The sequence below is a fragment of the Triticum urartu genome, chromosome 2 (genome assembly GCF_003073215.2).
Source record: "Triticum urartu cultivar G1812 chromosome 2, Tu2.1, whole genome shotgun sequence".
NCBI classification, from domain to species: domain Eukaryota; kingdom Viridiplantae; phylum Streptophyta; class Magnoliopsida; order Poales; family Poaceae; genus Triticum; species Triticum urartu.
In genome coordinates, this window is record NC_053023.1 from 235,515,715 (window position 1) to 235,531,693 (window position 15,979).

General features: G+C 44.2%; 1 long non-coding RNA gene across 1 annotated transcript; it reads left to right on the top strand.

The window, feature by feature from the left end:
- The first annotated feature begins 13,855 nt into the window (after positions 1–13,855).
- Positions 13,856–15,432, top strand: LOC125536922. Its single transcript, XR_007295328.1, has 2 exons — positions 13,856–14,788; positions 15,175–15,432. It is a non-coding gene; the product is annotated as an uncharacterized LOC125536922 (long non-coding RNA).
- The last annotated feature ends 547 nt before the right edge of the window (positions 15,433–15,979 follow it).

Genomic DNA, 15,979 nt, shown 5'->3' on the forward strand with positions numbered 1-15,979 from the left:
GAGCAGGCAACCTATGCGAAATTTCACCGGTCAGGAACTTAGCCTCTCTCAACTTTAGCACGTCCTCCTTCGTGACGGAGGAGGGCGTCCATCGGCCTTGAAGGTCAGAGCCGGACATTGTCGAAGGTCCGAAGCGCCTGGAATCTGGAGCCTAGGGTGTTGGAACTCGAGGCGACGGGCGAACTCGTTTGAGATTGGAAAAAGGAGTAAGGCCTTGGTCTCTTTATAAGAGGTTGAATACCAAGAGCCCCTCCCGTAACCGTTTGGGACTCGCCTTTAATCGAGGAAACGTGCTAACGGGCACGATTAGGTTACCCACGTCCGCATTGATGAGAATCCCGTAAAAGGGGGGACACGATCTCTGCTTTGACAAGACGTGCCAAGGAAACCGCCTCGCAAAACGTGCTGAGGTGGAAAAGTAAAAACGATTCAAGTAAAGGACTTGGCCGTAGTGTGATGTCACGCTGCGGAATACATCAGCAGATTAGATTTGTGTTAATATTATTCTCTCTATGGCAATATGTGGAAACTTATTTTTGCAGAGCCGGACACTATCCTTGTTTAAAATCTTCTTGAAGGACTTGGAGGAGGAACCCGCCTTGCAATGCCGAAGACAATCTGCGCGCTGGACTCGTCGTCATTGAAGCCTGGTTCAGGGGCTACTGAGGGAGTCCTGGATTAGGGGGTGTTCGGGTAGCCGGACTATACCTTCAGCCGGACTCCAGGACTATGAAGATACAAGATTGAAGACTTCGTCCCGTGTCCGGATGGGACTTTCCTTGGCGTGGAAGGCAAGCTTGGCGATGTGGATATTCAAGATCTCCTACCATTGTAACCGACTCTGTGTAACCCTAACCCTATCCGGTGTCTATATAAACCGGAGGGTTCTAGTCCGTAGGACAACTCCATCATACAACAATCATACCATAGGCTAGCTTCTAGGGTTTAGCCTCCTTGATCTCGTGGTAGATATACTCTTGTACTACCCATATCATCAATATTAATCAAGCAGGAGTAGGGTTTTACCTCCATCGAGAGGGCCCGAACCTGGGTAAAAACATCGTGTCCCTTGTCTCCTGTTACCATTCGCCTAGACGCACGGTTCGGGACCCCCTACCCGAGATCCGCCGGTTTTGACACCGACAGGAGGCCTTAATATCCCTTAGTTTCCATTAGGACCCCGCTGCCACGGGAGGGTAGGACAAAAGAGGTCATGCAAGTTCTTTTCCATAAGCACGCATGAACCTACACGGAATACATGCCTACATTATATTGCTGAATTGGAGCTAGTTCTGTGTCACCCTTGGTTATAACTATTGCATGATGAATGCCATCCGACATAATTATCCATCGTTGATCCATTGCCTACGAGTTCGTTTCATATTGATCTTTCCTAAGTTACTTTACCGTTACCGCTACTTCCATATTACCTTGCTACTAAATACTTTGCTGCAGATATTAAGTCTTTCAGGTGTGGTTGAATTGACAACTCGACTGCTAATAGTTGAGAATATTCTTTGGCTCCCCTTGTGTCGAATCAATAAATTTGGGTTGAATACTCTACCCTCGAAAATGGTTGCGATCTCCTATACTTATGGGTTATCACCAATCCGAAGATCATGCTACCATCCATGTCGGGTAAAAGTATCCCTCGTTGTGGCCTCCAGGCGTGTGCATACCTCCGTAACTAGATCTCGATCTCCACGTGTTGTAGAGATGACCATAAACGAAGCGTACTGGTACATCTGTAGATAACCTGCAGAAGTGAAGAACTTTTATCGTTAAAAACCTTATCATTTCTACATAGCCAAAGTAACCAAATCACAGCAAGTGCTCCCACCCTAAGAAGAAATCTAAACTTGTTATCGATCCGATGTAAATAGTTGACAAAAATATTAGCAACACTACATGGAGCATACAAGCCGGAAGCTACTTGGATGACTGACCATATAAAATGAGCCAATTTGCATTGAAAGAATAAGTGTTTTATGGTCTCATCATGGTGAAAAAACACATTGCACGCTTCCATGCTGTAAGAGCATATTTCTCTGAAAGTGCGTTATATCGACTGGAGGGGGGGTGAATAGGCGATTTTTAAAAATTTGTCACTGAGGAATTTCAGGCTGAGGAAACTCCTAAGCAATGAAATACTTAGCAGCGGAATAAGTACTCGGATGCAAGCGTAACAGAGAAGTATCACAGTCATCATGAAGAAGTGAAAACAAGCACATAGTACAGAAAGTGTAAACACAGGATAAGCAGGCTGAGGACAAACTGACTAAAGAAATTGAACTGAAGAAATTGAGAAAATCTTCAATCAAAGTCTTCAAACAGTAACAATCAAGAACAAAAACACAGTAATGAGGAAATGAAAGGGTTGAAGAAATAGAACCAGTTAGCTCAATGAAGACAATGATTTGGTAGACCAATTCCAACTGTTGTGACAGTCGTACGTCTGGTTGGAGCGGCTAGGTATTTAAACCCGAGGACACATAGTCCCGGACACACAGTCCTCACCATATTCTCCTTGAGCTAAGGTCACACAGACCTCGCCCAATCACTCGTGGTAAGTCTTCAGGTGACTTCCAGACCTTCACAAACTCGGTCACTTGGCGATCCACAATTTCCTCTTGGATGCTCTAGATCATGACTCCTAACCGTCTCGAGGATGCATAGTCCTCAAAGGTAACAAGCGTCGGTTCCACACAGGAACAATCTCTTCAGTGATGCTCAATCACTTTGGGTTTGTAGGTGTTTGGTTTGGGGTTTTGGGTTTTTCCTCACTTGATGATTTTCGCTCAAAATCCTCGAAGGATGGGATGCTCTCAATGACAAGTGTCGGTTTCTCGCAGAGCAGCCAACTGGTTAGTGGTTGTAGGGGCCCGGCTATTTATAGCCTAGGGAGCAGCCCGGCATGATAAGACATAAATGCCCTTCAATGATATGACCATTAGGTGGGTGGATATTTTGGTACAGCTGGCACGTAGCACAGCAACTGTCGGAAATTTGGCTATCAAATTCCTCAGGGCTATCATGTTTCTCACTTGTAGGCAATCCGCACTAGCGAATTCCTAACTCCTCAGTCAGAACAACTTCCTCAGAGAATAGAAGATCTTCGTCTCTGTCACTGAAGAAATTGACTGAATTGTATGAGATTTCCAATGGCTTCACTCCAAAGGATTGGTAGGTGTAGGATTTTGCAATGAGCATCACTTGGAAACTTTTCCTTAGTTTTACCTCGACCCGCTTTAACAGTACTGTGTTTCCTATGACTCAAGAAAGAGAAAATGAAACTACGAAAACAAAAGTCTTCACGCTTCATGTTCCTCACATGAATATCAAGTCTTCATGGTCACACCAATTTCTTCACTTTCAAACTCTTCAGAAAGCCAAAGTCTTCAGTTGAAGACATTCAATTTTAGGGGTCGACTTTCTCTGTAAATATCAAACTCCTCATAGACTTATAGACCCGTGTACACTCACAAACACATTAGTCCCTTAACCTATAAGTCTTCAATACACCAAAATCACTAAGGGGCACTAGATACACTTACAATCTCCCCCTTTTTGGTGATTGATGACAATATAGGTTAAGTTTTCAACGGGGATAAACATATGAAGTGTAAATACTGATATTGAGGAATTTGATTGCAAGATATATAAGAAATCCCCATGAAGATGTGCATATGTGAGGAATTTTCTTTTGAAGCATTACACATTGAAGAGTAGAATCATGGAGATCTCCCCCTATATCTTGTAATTCATACACGCATTTAACATATGACATGAAGAATTTGAAATGCATGATGAAATATGGTGTATAATGTAATTCAACATGCGTGCATTAACATATATGAGGAAATAGCATGCAAAAGAACATATCATAAGTATCAGACCACCATCGGGTTTAAGATTACAACTCAATCCAACAAAGTTTTCAGAAGAACGAGAGTTGTAACTTAGAGAAAAAATGCCTAAATAACTTAGAGAAAAAACGCCTAAATATCGAATGACCAAAAGGGACGAAAAGTGAGGACTAACGCCCCTGAAGAATATCATCATGAAGTCGATGGAGGAGCGCCAGCGTTGTCGGGGTCGGTTGTTGAAGTATGGCCCACCGCGGTGTCGTTAAAGTATTCATTTTCATCAGTCTTGTGCGATGAAGAATAAGAGATGGCCATCAAGTGAGGAACTTTGACCTTCTTGAATTTCTTCGAAGGTGGCTGAGACCAGTCAAAGTCTTGCTTGAAGCCCATCTGTTTAAGATCTTCACCGTAGAGATGAGATAGAACAGCCCAGGTGCGATCAAAACTTCATGGAGGTAGTAATGGTTCTTCTACATTGAATTCTGAGTGATGGTCATGTTCTGAAGAATTGAACCAAACTGACGCTTGACCCATTTATGGTTGCGATCCACCTTCTGATGAAGACTAAGGAGAAGCTCACGATCAGTCCTCACCCCTGGAGTTATGCCTTGACGATTTTGCTTTGAAGCATTGGCGACAGAGTCATGAGTGGCAGAATCATCATTGGCGGAGTAGGATGCAGCTTTGCGAAACTGTCCATCCAATGGACGAGTACCTTCATCAATAATCGCAGACTTTCCCTTCTCATCAGATGAGGAAATAGGTCGTTTGAGGACTTCAATGGGCGGCAAGTAGCTGAGATGGTTTTGAAAGTCAGCCTTGTAGTTGATTGAAGACCTTGATCCGAGGAATCTCATAATCCAAGGAGCATAAGGCTTCAACTCAAAAGGAGATAGTGCAACATTTGCCAGAGTCCTCATGAGGAAATCATGGTAGTTGACAGGAACTCCATGAATGATGTTGAATAGCAAATTCTTCATGATGCCAACGACTTCTTCTTCATTAGAATCGTGGCCTTTGATAGGACTCAGGGTCTTGGTCAGAATCCTATAGATGGTTCTTGGCACATAGAGCAATTCCTTCATGAGGAATTTGGTTCTGCGGGCTTGGCCAGGCTTCAACAGCTTCATCAACACTTGCATATGATGATCAGATAGCTCATGTTCATGGTAGATGAACTGCGCACCTTCAAGGGGAGGACTGACAGGTAGGGCATGAAGCAATTCAGAGGCCGGTGCTTTATAGTGCGTGTTCTCTGTCATCCAGTCCAGCACCCATGAATTCACATCTTCAGCGTTGCCAGTGATGTGCAATGTAGCATAGAACTGAATAATTAGCTCTTCATTCCAGTCAACAATGTCAGTGCAGAAATTGAGCAGCCCAGCGTCATAAAGAACATTGAGGACGGGGGTGAAGCAAGACAGTGACTCCATGTTAACACGAGGAATATGCTCATGGTCGAAGATCTTGTCTTTGTCAAAGAGCAGAGAAGAATAGAAGTTCATCTGACTTGCTGTCCAGAAACGCTTCCTTCAAAGATGAGTAGAGTCATATGGGGTGTAGTCGGTGAAGAATACATGCTCATGAAAGAAGTCATCAGCATTGAACTTCTGCTTCTTTGAGAAGGGATTCTTCAGCTTGGGCTGAGGAGTATCAGTCAATGTCTTCACAGCCTCAGGAATCACAGTCTCAGGAGCCACAGGCTGAGGAATTTCAGAATCAACATTTTCAGTGGCAGCCCGGGTCTCCACTTCTTCAGCAGCATGAGCATCAGCACTAGTGGCTAGAATTTCTTCAGGAATGGTGAGCAATGAAGCTTGATGTTCATCAGAGCCCATTTGAACTTCTTCAGTCTGAACTGGGGACTGAGGAATCTGTTGCAGTGGGGTGAACATGGGTGAATTGGGGTGATGACTTTCCTAATAGTCATCATTCAGCACTGGAGTAGTGCACCCAATGTCCACATCTTCTTCAACATCAATTTCCTCAACGCTTGCCTCTTCAGCTATGAATTGAGGCATAGGCAATGATACAAGAGGAGTAGACGTGATGTTGTCCACCTTAATTTCTTCGTCTAACTACTCTGACGAAGTAACAGAAGGATCTTCTGCATCTAATCCACTTGGGATCTCATAATCCTCATCAAAGGGAACAATATCCTTTGATGGCATGCTTGAGACAGGAATAGCATCAATGGGATTCTCAAAAGAGCTTGTCAATGTATTCATCTTCTTTGGAGATGAAGACTCTGAGGTAGCAGATGCTTTCCTTTTCTTCACCGCTGCTCGCTCCGTAGCTTAAGTTTTCTTTGCTTCTGTTGCAGAAGGAAGAACATGGCTTGACGTTTGTGCAGGAGGAGCAGAGGAAATTGGTTCATTTTCCTCAAGCGCAACTGATGTAGTTGCCCTGACTTGCTCAGTTTCTTCAGGCATAGCGACAGATGATTCAGCTGGCCTGGCTTGTTCTTCAGGTGCAACACTAGTGGTTACCCTGGCAATATCATCAGCAGCTGGAATATCTTCATCAGCCCTGGTACTTGCAGTTTCATCAGTAGCCTGATTTTCATCAGCGGTGCTGGCATGTTCTTTAGTGGGCTGAGCAGATGCTTCAGCCTGAGGAGATTCATGTTGCGTTGGGGCAACGACTTTTGAGGTGAATCCTTCAGCCAGTCTCACAAATCTGACTTTGGCTCCAAGCCAATCTGCATGGTAGGTGATGAATTCATCACTGAGTCGTCTGATCTCAGACTGTATAGCAACAAGTTCATCAGTTCTCATCTTGACAACATTCTTCTTTAAAAAACGCTCCTTCTTGTACTAAGCTTTCTTCAGCTGCCTGGTCTTCTCAAATTTCCATTTTTCTTCGCTGATGAAGGCGGTCAACATGTGACTTTGGCCAGGAGTGAGCTTGAAGTCAGGCATAGGTGTGTTGGGGTCCTTGTGCCAGAGATCAGTGTACTCCAGGATCAGCTTTGGATCCAATAGAAGAGGCACATTGGTGCCTTTGGCTCTAGCGGCCTGTTGTTGTCTATCTGTGATGATTTCAGCGAGTTCTTCATCATCAGCTTCGTCATCACCGGACGATACATGAAAGGGAAGCTGCTTTTTATGAGGACTTGGTCTTGAGCCTCGTCCAGCAGTAGCCTTGGTCTTCAACAAGGTTGGGCCTGTTGAGGATTGAAGGGGAGCTGAGGAACTTGCCGAGGCTCCTGAGGCAATTGACATGCCAGTGGTCCTTTGGCATGAGGCGAGGTGCACAGGTGCTGAGGACTTTGGAGGAGCAGCTAAAGATTTTGCAGCTCGAGGAACTGGAGCTGCTCGAGGAATTTGTCGTGAGGACTTTGAAGAGCTAGGCCATGAGGGCATTGCTGAGGAGCTTGTCCATGAGGGCAATGAAGCAGAAGCACTTGGCTTGTGAGAAGGCTTCTTGGGCATAGCCTTCTTGGGCTTGCTAGCATAGGCCTCAACAGCAACAGCAGCAACAACAGTGTCTTCGTTGAATTTCCTCACTGCCTCTTTGGCCAGTTTAGCTTGTCGCCTGGCCCATTCAGTGGGAAATTCCTCACCTCTTCTGATGCTAAAGGGATCAACTTCTTGGCCAGGTGCCAGTGGAGGTCTTGGGCATGGAGGGTGTACATCGAATTTCTTCATGTACTTGGGTGTGACATAGCGATATTCCTTCCATTCTCTGGCCCATATCCTCTCAATCTTCTGAATGCGCACTTTGCACTCATTCTTTTCTTCCCCAGGGGGTGTGCAGTACCCTGCATAGATGTCTTCAGGGATTTCAAAGGCAGTGTTGACTTCCAATTTCTTCCCTCCCTTCTGTGGTTTCTTGCCATCTGCCATATTCTTCAGTTGGGGATTTTGAACGATTGAATTATTTGAAGAAGTATGCAATTTTTCTTCGAGGAACGCTGCAAATGAGTTAAGTTGATGAGAACCTAGTGATTCAGCAGCCGACATGAGTATCTGTGAACAGAGTATAGGTGCAAAGAATTTGGAGAGGTCATATGCGTTCTCAGAAGTTTTTGCAAAAAGAACAAGTTTGAGGAATTTGACCAGTGGCGTCTTGAGGAATTTCACTAAGCGCTTTTTGACTTAGGTTCCAGAGTTGTATAGATTGAAAATCCACACAATTGAGGAATCTTGAAGAAAAATGTTGCATAAGAGAAATGGATCAAGAACATATGCTTAAGTGAGCTGTTTAAAGTGTGGAAGTTGAAGAATAAACACCTTTTGAAGATTTTGTAGAAAATATCAGAATCAACAAGAGAAGTAAAAGTAACTTTAATTACCCTTGACGAAGAACACTACGAATTGGGAGTAGTAGATTGTAAGTTCGTCAGTCCAGATCTTCCACGCCCTAACTTGGCAGAGGAAGACAGCTACGGTGGCGGCGGAGTGAAGAAATCCACAGCCGGCGCGAGTACGACGGTGACGAGGTCGAGGCAGTGAAGCTCTTCCTCACCGGCGACGATGGAAGTAGCGGCGGCGCTAGTTCAGGAAGCTCGAGCGAGGGAAAGTGAGGTCGAGTAGGGTAAATGCAGTCTGAGGAGGTGAGGGGTATATATAAACGAGGTGAAAAACCGCTCGTCCGAGGAAAATTGACGAATGTGCCCCTGACTCTTCTCATCCTAGCGACATGTGTCACCCACGTACAGAGCGGTGGGATCGTGGGTGAATACATAAATCCTATCGTGGGATGTGGAATGGTTTAGGAGGCAAAGGCCGAAAATTAGATAAGAAAATTTTAATGTTTCATTCACAAATTCTTCAGTTGACAAGGACACAGTGAAGACTTTGAACGGGTTTCAAATAGAACGCACATGAAGAATTTATGAACAGACTGGGTTGAATTTAGCATATAGGGGGAAGGGTCTGATCACATTCACTTAGCAGAAAAGGCAACTTGAAGATTTAGCAATAAGTGAATGTTGTAGAGAACTTAAACTCATATATATAGGGTGGGTCTATTCTAACAACACATCTTAAGACCTTATTCTAACAACACCGGCCTTATTCTGCTAACACCCACCCACCCATGCCCATCCCCACCTTCTTCCTTCCTGAAACACCTACACCCAACCCCCCGATCCCCCACCTTCTTCCTCGTCGCCCGCCCACAACTCACCTTCTTCCTTGCACGGCCCCCCGTACCCCCCCCCTCTTCCCCGCTGGGATCCCCCACCCCCACGAGCCGGCCACCATGGTCTCCACCACCACCTCCAAATCCGGGACGCAGCCCCGCCGTCTTCCCCTGTCTCTCGCCAAAGCACCCCGGCGCCTCCCCTACGACGGATCCATCCCCGCCGCCCTAGCCACCTTCCTCTCGCTCCCAGGCTGGGCCTCAACCAGCGCCGCCGTGGTGCCCAACTCCGCTTCCCTTCCCCCACCCCTCGTCCCGATGCACATCTCCCCGTCGATGGATCCGGGCAGAGCTGTCCCTCTCGCGCTTGTAGGAGATGGGATTTAGGTGCGGACGCTGCTGACCCCTGTGTGCTCCACCGCGTCGGCCGCCCCACCTTTCTCCGTTGGCCACCCCACGTCTCTCTGCCGGCCGACCACATGCTGCCATTGGGGACCGCACCACCCCTTCCCCGCGCCGAGGTCACCGTGGCCCTCTCCCTCCCCAGATCCGGTGAGCCCGCCATGGCCCTCTCCTCCCCAGCTCGTGCGCCGACGGCGGCATCCAGCGGTTCAAGGTCGACCTCATCCTTCTGGTCCGTCCCCAGCGACCACAGCTATACAGTCCACAAAACTGCGGCTGTGTAGTTGACCTCAGCGCCCGATGCAGCTCATCAGTGGCGCATGTGTAGTTCGTCATCCCCCCTGATGCATGTTATTTTTCAGTTATTTTTATGTGCTGTTGGTCCTCGAGTTTGCAGGGCAGTACGGCTTGCATGCAGTACAGAACACCTCTCCTCCTGGCTACATCTACCTTGGTTTCGATATGCCTCAACTTGCGCCTCCACCTAGTGTTTGTTGAGTTTTGTTTCCACATGATGGCCACAAGTGCAGGTTCTCTCGGTTGCAGCTTAGTTGGGTCATCGATGAAGTATTGATGCACATGAAAGGGCGACCGGTTTACCCTCCACAGTCAAACAACTGCAAAAAATGAGAAGTTTAGAACCATTAGCAACCATAGAATCTTCATTTTTGCAGTGAAGTGTGTATTTTACACTATAAAAATGGGTGTATTGTTTTTGGTGCAGTTCATTTTGATTTACACTTTGGAAAAATGGTTATGCATTATGCGGTGCAGTTAACTAGTGGGGTACTCAAGTGTCATTTGTCTAGTTGATGAGTGCATTATGCAGTGCAGTTAACATCTCAAAGAAGCTTACTTTGTTCTCTCACGAAGTTCGCCATAAAACTCCTCCGTGGTTCACTTGGTGATCCGAAACAAAAACACCTCGAAAAGCAGCTCACTTCTCATTACATGTGGTTCACTTCCTCAGTCCCTGCGGTCCACTCGCCCGGTCTACGCACATAAAAATATTGAGTTTGGAAAAAGCTCAAGCGGTTCACTTTTCATAGTATTGCGGTTCACCAACACTCGACATGAAGTGCACTCCACCTCGTTTGAAAAAAATTACGTCCCACAAAAAAGAAATCATGCAGTGAACTTGTCTGTCCGATGAAGTGCGGTTTTTAGTCTGAAGCAATGCACTCCACCTCGTTTGGGAAAATTTATGTCCCATAAAAAAGAAATCATGCAGTGCACTTGTCTATCCAATGAAGTGTGGTTTTTAGTATAAATAAATGCGGTTTTCTGTCTGATGTAGTACGGCCTGTTTACGGTAGTCTCGAGGTTCACTTTTCATAGTATTACGGTTCACCAACATTCGACACGAAGTGCACTCCACCTCATTTAGGAAAATTTACGTCCCATAAAAAAGAACTCATGCAGTGCACTTGTTTGTCCGACGAAGTGCAGTATTTAGTCTAAAAAAGTACGGTTTTCTGTCTGGTGTAGTACATACGACAATTTTGGTGCCGCGAAAAAACAGTGTCCGCATTTCGTTAGAATCAAAATTGCTCCTAAACCATAAAGAATCGGAGAGAGTGTTCTATATGAAAAAGTTGCGCCTCATTGATATCTTTCCAACGGCGTATAATTTGAATCATTTCGACCAGCGGTTTATAAAAATTTCGCGAAAAACGACCGCTGCCTCTCGTCATCAGCCGCACGATTTTCAAAATTAACTAAAAATCGTAAGGAATCTCAAAAATATTTCAACATATGGAAGTTGCGCCTCGTCCACAGCTTTCCAATGGCATATCATACGCCTCATTTCGATAAACGGTTAGAAAACTGGAGCAAAAACAATACAAAAAATTTCAAAAAAAAAATTCAAAAACAGAATTCCATGATTTAGTAATTTGAAACTGCTCTTAAACATAAACGAATTAGAGAAAATAATATATATATATATATATATATATATATATATATATATAAAAGATGCGCCTTGACAATATCTTCCCAATGGTGTATCATTTGCTTCATTCCAACAAGCGGTTTAGAAGAAATCGCGAAAAAACGCTCGCTGCCACTCGTCATGGGCCGCACCATTTTCAAAACTGCATTTAAACCATGTGGAATCTCGAAAAGTGTTCAACATGTCGAAGTAGAGCCTAATCCATAGCTTTTCAACGTTATATTACATGCCTCGTTCCGACTAATGGTTAAAAAATTAGAGCAAAAAGAGTATCAAAAAACACAACGTGCAGTTTTTTACGACGGGAAGTTCACTCGTGTGAGTAGTGCAACACACTTGGTTCAAACAAATGACGTGCCCTTGCGTTGAATGTGCAGTTCGGAAGTGTTAGCAAAATAATATATATAGTGTTACTATTCATCACCCAGGGTGCATAATAAGTTATTCTTCACCCGAGGTAATTTTACGATCATTTCATAATTAATTATGTTTTGAATTTAAATAGTTACATTTCTATTGATTCACAACGTAAAATTTGACATAAGAAAAATAAAAATATAGGTCATAAGACAAGAAAATTTACAGCTTATGTGTATTTTAGACTATATTTTTACGTTTGTAATTTTACATAACATAAAATATTTTTTACGGCGATTATATATTTTCTTACGGAACGTAAAATTAGGGTGCATTGATGGTAAAAAAGAAGGGGGTGAAAAATAACTATTCCTTACCCAGGGTAACGAATAGCGCGAATATAGAGCTGAACTATTCTATTACTAGTAACATACTATTATGTTACTATCTGGCCTATATAGGAGCGACGCGACACAATCTCCCGAACCAGACCACCAGCCCGAATCGGTAACAAACAAAAAGAAAAAAGTGGAACTCGCTGCGCACAACCCATCGACCCAAAACCCACCCCCTCCCGATCCCAGCTCCTCCAGCACCGCCTCCTCCCTTCCCGCCGGCTCGCCGCCTCCTCCCTCCCCCGCCGGCGCGCCACCTCCTTCCTCCCCTGCCCGGTCGCCGGCGCCCACGGCCGGCCCCAACCAAGCGCTGCTGCCCTCCGTGCCCGCCGTCCCAACCACCGGCCGCCATGCGCCTCTCTCCTCCGGCCGTCGTGCGCCTCCCAACCCCGGTCGTCGCGCGCCTCTTACCCCGGCCATCGCGCCTCCGACCCCACCCGTCGCTCGCCTCCGACCCCTGGCCGCCGCGCGCCTCCCTCCACCCGGCTCCCTGTGCAGCTATGGAGTCCGTCCTGGCTGATCTACTCTGGCCGTTCAACTTTGCGTCTTCCGGCCGCTCGGCCAGTGGAGCTCGACAAAGAGCACCCCGGTCTCGCTTGTGTGTGGAGTTCCGAGCATCTTCTACCGCTGTGTGCTGCTCTCTTCTATTTTCAACTGAATGTGCTGCCATGTGTGGATTTACTCTCGACTCGCCGGGGTGGAGCTCCTTCGCCTTTAGCCATCGATCCATAGTTCATTCTCAGTACAGACTCTGAAGTTGCCCAATACATGTTGGGGGGCATTTATGGAATCACGTATCCTTCTTGCAGCTGTAATTTTGATTGCATAGCAGTATAGTTTAGTTGTCTCTGAAGTTTAGATCCACAACAGTACAATTTAGTCCCAGCTGCCATGATTTTGCAAACCATTTTTTGCTCCCAAAAATATGGTGCTTTGTTGCAACAAATTGTGGGGAAAATTAGTGAAAAAATAAATTGTGCTCCCAAAAGTTCATATGATATACTGTTGTTAAAAAATAATCATATAAAAAGTTCAATTTGTGTTATTGAAACAACTCAATCTATCGGTTTTATATTATATGATAAGTGATGCATAGGAATGTTGCAACAATTCGACTCTGAGAGCTAGTAAGTTTGACAAAAAAACAACATAGTGCATGTCAGTTCGTTTGAAGCATACCAGTCTTTCAGTTTTTGAGTTTGTCAGTTCACCGATGGGATCCGCAGGTCATCCCCTCATCTTCAACAATTACTCTTCAGCCTTTTGTGAGTATTAATTCAACTACTGATTGAAGTTTGTAGATTGGACTGAAGTTTTAAAGTCTGATTTACTACTTACCTGCCGCAGTTTTTAAAGAAGAAAGGAAGATAGATGCCTCTTTATTACTCCCGAGAAGAATTGATTTAAGATACCGGTCTTACTTCTATCAAGATCCAAGGTAAATTTATTTACCCTTTTCCCTTATGGATTAACCAATAGTAGTAAATACTGTCAAATGGCCTTCAAGTTCATCTGTGCTTGTTATTTTTGCGTGGAAAAAATAACACTTATGATTCACATTCTTGTTAAGACGTCATTGTGTGTTGTGGTGCTCCTTCTGCCCCATGAGGTTTTGAAAATACCTTTGTGTATTTAAACATTTCATGTTTGAAAGAAAACTAAAAACACAATATTTCCACCTTATTTTCTGCAGGTATTTTCAATATTTTTGGCAAAAGACTAGATCGAGTGAGAGATCCTTCTCCACCTACTCTGTCCATAACACTCGCCAAAACTGAGCAAGGTACATTTAACCACTACAGACATACAACCGAAACTACATCTAGAACTACAGAAGTTACACTGAAAACTGAAACAAACTAACGGTAAACAAGAAGTTTATTATAACATAAGTTTGTGTCTCGTTCATTTTTTGGTTTCGCAAAAAGTTGAGGGCTGGTCAGAGTTGAGCTGAAACCAGACCCTCAGAGCTGAGGCCATGTAAAATGGTCATGGCAGTTGAACTAATTCCATGGAATTCTTGTAAAGACATCCGGACGTTCAACAATAAAAGATACATAAGTACATGTATGTGCTGACATGTTGAACCAAGTCATTTTACATTTAATGCCTTTGGTCTTGTTCTTGGCAGATTTTCTATAATGCTTTGGTATTTTTGCTCGACTCAAGTGCCCGGTTTGGGCAACTAGATGATATAAGTTCATGTTGTGGATAGGTGATGGATAAAATGGTGCTAATTACAGCAGTTCAAAGATTCTTTTTAACACTACTGTAGCACTTCAAATAATGTTTTTGGGCGACAATGTTTATGCTTTTTTGTATTACAAGTTACAAAAGTGTTGGACTTATCAGTTGTGACCTACTTTGGTTCTGAGAAAGAGCTCCTCAAATGCATGTCACATGTTTTTGCTTGAGCTGGCCTTAACTTCTAGTTCTGTTTGCACTCTATGATGGCAACGTGTTCTAGTGCAAGTCTACTAATATATCATCTTTATTTTGGCTCTACAATGGTTGCAAACTAGAAATGTTCTCCACCTCAAACGTACTCCATTCTTCCATTTTTATAGCTATTTTATTTTGTTCCTTGTTCACTCGCAACCCACTGTTAGTTCACTCGCAAACTGCAATAGCGGCCACAACTAAGGGCATTTGCTTCCAGCACAGGAGCTACATGCTCGACGGTTGCGCACTGCCGCCATGGACATGCACAAAGATATTAAGTACAAGTATGTTAGTTAAGTTTGTTACTATTGATTTACCTTGTTTAAGTAGTAGTGCAGCAAAAAATGGTGTAGTTGTACTGAAGTTTTAGTTGCTATATGGGGAACCTGGGGGCCATTTATTTTGGTTTTCAGTTCAACTTTTCTGTTCTTTTCAATCCTATGCTTTATTGTGCACAATCTTGAGGAAATCCCCAAAAATCATGTGTGCACTCAAAGTAGTTAAGCGCCTTTGTAAAATTTTGACAGTCCATCCCAGACTAAGCAAACAGTACATGTTAGTCTTGGTTTGTGGTTAGACATGCAAACAATACATGTGTGTACTGTTGCTCTTGCTTATTAAAGCCTGCATCGATAGTTAATCTTGAACTGGATGTGTTATTCTATGTTAGGTGAATGAAGCCGCGGTGCCAGCAGCCACCTGCGCTACAGAAAACAAGTGTTTGCAGTTTGCTCACCAGAATGTTGAATGAGACTACATCATTATTACTCAAAAAAATTCATTTTGCATTTGTTCAGAATTGTTCTCTGTATCCGTGGCAAATAATGTTTTTTTTTCTGGTTTAATGCAATACTCCTGTGGAAGCACTAAAACGCGCTACCTGTTGAACTGATACTGAAGACAAGGAGCAGGACCAAGTGTGCTGGAAGTATTTTTGTACCCATGTGTAACACCCTCGATGCGACTATATCTCTCACGTGTCAAGGCACGCCTTAGAGGTATAATCGCATTAAAGGCATATGTCGCAAGTTAGGCAATCTTCACAACATCCCATGTAATATAAATCATAAAGGGGAGATAACATAGTTGGCTTATATTCGTCACGTCAATCAAGTACATAAATAACATTACATCAACCAAATACTCATGTCCCGACTACGGCGCCAAAATAAAAGATAACCCAACATGCGACACGGTCCGGATCACCCCTAACTGGGCACCACTACTAATCATCAGGAAAGGAAATATAGTAATGTTGAGAGTCTTCGTCAAACTCCCACTTGAGCTCAAATGCGTCTCCTGGAGCGGAATCATCAGACCTTGCATCTGGTGTAATAGCAATTTGTGAGCCACAGGGACTCAGCAATCTCACACCCTCGCGATCAAGACTATTTAAGCTTATAGGTAAGGCAAGGTAAAAATATGTGGAGCTGCAGCAAGCGACTAGCAAATATGGTGGCTATCCTGTTCGCAAA